The sequence below is a fragment of the Pinus tabuliformis genome, chromosome Q (genome assembly GCF_031772625.1).
Source record: "Pinus tabuliformis cultivar Carrire ecotype Pingquan chromosome Q, CPIR1, whole genome shotgun sequence".
Taxonomy (NCBI): domain Eukaryota; kingdom Viridiplantae; phylum Streptophyta; class Pinopsida; order Pinales; family Pinaceae; genus Pinus; species Pinus tabuliformis.
In genome coordinates, this window is record NC_142296.1 from 291825977 (window position 1) to 291830665 (window position 4689).

Consider the following 4689-nt stretch of genomic DNA (forward strand, 5'->3'; position numbering starts at 1 on the left):
TCAAAATTTCAAAGTATTTTAGATGGACGTAAAATCTGCCTTTCTGAATGGAGACTTGAATGAAGAAGTGTACATTGAACAACCAGATGGGTTCATCCTTGGAAATGATCCAGATCTTGTATGCAGGCTCAAAAAGGCTCTCTATGGTCTTAAACAGACTCCTAGGGCATGGTATTATCGGTTGGATAAAGATCTTCATCAACAAGGTTTTATAAAAGGATCAACTGACAGAAATCTATATATAAAGGTTGATAATGAAAAGTTGCTAATACTTTTTGTGTATGTAGATGATATCATCTTTAGTAGCAATGAAGAAGAAATGAGTCAAAAGTTTTCCTTGGTGATGCAAAAGGAGTTTGAAATGTCCATGCTTGGTGAGATCACATATTTCCTTGGTTTGCAAGTGCAACAAAACAAAGACGGTATTTTTCTATCACAAACCAAGTATCTCAAGCAGATATTGAAGAAATATGGGATGGAGGATTCGAAACCAGTATGTACCCCTATGGTGACAGGATGCAACCTCAGTGCGAATGATGAGTTGGCAGCAGTACATCAACCAACCTATAGATCCATGATTGGAAGTGTTATCTCAAAATCAGACCCTGATAGGCTGCTGGTCAAGGTTGACTCTAAGTAACTATTTCAAACCTACTTTAGGCTGAGGCTTAGCCTCCTCAACCTGAGAGGGCTCTCTCTAGATGGGTTAATGATTTTGATTAAGATAAGATGGCTAACTCTTGTGAAACAACTGTAACAAATATGAATGCTGGAAACATATTAAACAACTATCCATTGGGCCTATGGAGTCAACAACACCTCAACATAACAAAGATCTTGACTTTACATGGAAGTCAGGGCATTCAGCATTTGAATATTCAGAACATACACTCATATAGAACCACACAGTTTATAGATGCATACAGGAAATCAGAGCACATTCAGTGAATTCTGAGTGATTATACATCTATACCACTGCAAACAAAACTAAGGAAAGGACATCATCACACATTCTGAATATAAGAAATCCTTCATGAATCCTGAGAAGTAAAATCAAAATTATATTACTGAAATGAGTCTTTACATAAGCCAAATACAAGCTGTGTCATAAAATTTTCCAACCCTGATTACATTGCTGTTTCAGCTATATATAGAGTTTTTATTCTAACTGATCGAGATTCCTCCTCAAGCATGAGGGGAATTCGAAAACTACTCCTATTGACCTCCTATTAACCTTTAACTAACTAATAAATACAACTGACTGTTGACTGGAGCTTTTAGAGATCTAAATCAAGTAGGATTCTAACACCGTGTTATGCTAATAATAGCCTTCATTACAATGGTTCTTGTTCTTTGACATCTGGTTCCTTTCTGGTGGTGGCTGTGATGGATGTTTATAGCTGCTTGCTGGCCTTTAATGTTGTATCCTTTTACCTCTGCTGAGAAACAGGAAACTATCCCTGTTTTTATGCCTTTGTTTTCCTCAAAGATATTCGGAAGTAATTAGCCATGTTCTTTATCCTTTAATTACCCAAAATGGAGTGCCACGTCCTTAATGTGTTGTAAGCCTTTCTCATGTACCTGTGTGATGACAAAATCTTTCAAAAAGATTTGCCGCTTTGTCAATCATAATTGATCAACTCAATTGTAACATGCAGCTACAGCAGTTTCGTAGCGCGCTATGAAACTGCTGTGTAATTTCAAAAACACAGTCTTAGACTCTACTCTGTTTGTATACCTTATCTTCAATTTCATTGCCTGAAAAAGGAGCACCGGATTTGTCTTGTCTTTTAATATCTGAATCAGAAGTGACACAGCTACCATTGCTAAAAACCTGTTCAAGTAGATTGAAAAGGTCCTTATCATGCTTATTTTGGTGTTGAACACCACTCTTCTTTTTTTGCAAGGTATCTTATTTTCATGGTCATGAACTTGGTACAAAACTTCCATGGCGATACACATGTGCCACGCGATACATTTATCTTCTCTATATCTCTAGAGATTATTTCATTAAACACCTGGAAGAAGACAAATGTATTAAAGATCAGTGTGTTTAAAATTGATTCTGCATCAGAACCATGTAGCTGAAGAAGCCGTATTCCTTCCATCTCCAAAACTGCTAATACAATGAGTTGATAGACACGTTGGCCAATTATATTCCTCCACATAGAATTACTGATAAAACTTTGAGTTCTTCCTACAGGTAATCTTTTCATCAACTCATCGTTTGGAGGTTCTGTTGCCAGTGCCAAAGCACCAAGTGTATCCATAATCAGATTGACCCAAAGCAACTGAACTGCAGTGAGGGGGGTGGTTCCTGCTATACATGTTGAAACAAAATTCAAAACTAGAGCAACCACATTAACTGTCAGCTGGAACTGGACAAATTTTTGAATGTTTACATATACTGAACGCCTCCATCTTGCTACATTTTCAATTGCTGCAAAATTATCATCTAAAATCACCACATCGGCACTCTCCTTCGCAACCTCAGTCCCAGCTATGACCATAGCAAGCCCAATGTCAGCTTCATGCAAAGCTGGTGCATCATTTGTGCCATCACCTGTCACAGCAACAACTTCTCCCAGAGTTGTGCGCAACTGTCTCACCAAGGTGTGCTTGTCCAATGGTGAAGATCTTGCCATAACCTGAATTTTTGGTATCAGAGTCTTCATCTCTTCTTCGCTCTTTACACGAAAATCATGTCCTTCAATTGTCACACCATCATCTATTAAAATGCCACACTTCGCTGTAATTGCTTTCGCTGTGTTAATATTGTCACCAGTGACCATCCTCACTGTAATACCTGCAATTCTACAGAGTTCAACAGCTTCTTTGACACCGGGACGCACGGGATCCTTGATGCCAACAATGCATATACATGTATAACCATTTGTAAGAATGGTTTGTCTCTCTGGATCAAAATAATCTTCCAAGTCTATATAAGCAAGGCAAAGAGTTCGAAGATATTCAGCAGCAAAACCATTAATGATATTGTTAAGATCACTACTTGCTATTTCATCCAGTGCAACAACACTGCCACTCCCATCTAGACCCTTGTTACACATTTTCAGGATGTTTTCCTGTCTCTTCTTTCAATTTCTCGGCTACATCTTGAACTTCAACGGCATGGAAAGAATTATCCTGGCAATTGATTGATCCTTTTGCAAGCATTATTTCAGACTTGCTAAAATACTCAGGGGCACGTATTCTTTTCCAGAAATCCTCGTAGTCATTGTTTACTTCTGAAGCCAATAGCAGTTCACAAACTTTTTCTTTGGTTGCAACATTCCGGCCTGCCCCACAGCCCATTGCTGTAGCACCACCAACAGCATTTGCCAATACTAGAGTGGTTATCATAGGCATCAAATTTATATAACCAACAACAATAGCAGCTGCAAAGCTATTTCCACATCCTACAGTATCTGCAACATCAACCTTCAATGCAGGTGCATAGAACAATCCTTTTGATGTCACCATCATTGATCCTCCAGAACCCATTTTGATAATTACCCACTTGGTGAAAAGTCGTCTATGAAGTAAATTTTGAGCAGCGAAAGCAGGGTTTGAAAGTCCAGTCATTGACTTAGCCTCGTCAGTACATGCACTAGTAATTTCTTCCCAGATATTGTCAAAAGACATAGCCCCTTGTAGAAATTCAAAGGAATCTCCCATTCCTTCATCTTGAAAGAAACCAACAAAGGACTTCCCTGGGGCCACAGAAAGAGGACGTATCTTTGCCTGTAATACTGTCTCCAGATCAAAGTGTCTGTCTGGGAACTTCTCTCTGTAAGCTTCTACATCACAAAGATTCCTCCACTCTAAAGATCCATCTCGTATCAAGGTATCAAACTGAGATTTTATAGGCATGGAATTGGGATTATCATGCAACCAATCAGCAATAACAGTCACCAAAGCAGTACAAGCACTCTCCCCGGCAGCCTTTTCACTACGCTGATCAATTGAAGCAAAAAAAAACTTGAGACGACAACTTCATCTAACCATCTCTACTAATAAAATCTTTCTGTTCCCAGCTGCCTATGGTGAAATGGTCATCGCCAAAGTCTAAACATTCACATCTGTCCTGCGATACTCCATTGTCATTCTTATGATACAAAGGAAGAGAGTCGATAGGGCAACATAATTGTCGGTGGTCAAAATCAATATCATCTCCACCCTCTTCTCCATATGCTTTATTCGACAGCGTCTCTCCCCTTGCTCGTGGTGACCGAAAATTCATCTTCCTCTTTTTCCAAGAAAGAAGGCTCCGCATGGAAGGAGGCTGTACAAGAGTATAATCAGAGTCTGATGAACATGGCTCCTCAATCACCTTGGAACTTGACTCTATATTTGCTTTATGATTGATGATCCAATTGTCATCAACTCCATCTTCTCTAAAGTCCAAATAGAGAGCTCCTTCAACACGATTAGTTGCAGCCAATGTCCCATAACTAAAGGAATTCTGAAAACTAAATCTATCTTTATCCTCTGGTGTTCCTTATCAATAAACATATATGAAGGCTCACGATAAATAACAGAAAGACTGTTGAACTCATGAAATATACGGTCCTTGACTTCACTGCTCTGAGTATCAACAAATACAGAAACTGCTTGGTTAGGTGGATTAATTACACGCTCTGCGGATACTTCCTTAGAAGGTCTTTCATGAGAACCAGAGTTTCTGCAGTG

General features: G+C 39.0%; 1 pseudogene; it reads right to left on the bottom strand.

The window, feature by feature from the left end:
• Nucleotides 1–1527: 1527 nt before the first annotated feature.
• LOC149219372 (calcium-transporting ATPase 2, plasma membrane-type pseudogene) lies at nucleotides 1528–3078 on the bottom strand (annotated as a pseudogene).
• Nucleotides 3079–4689: the final 1611 nt, after the last annotated feature.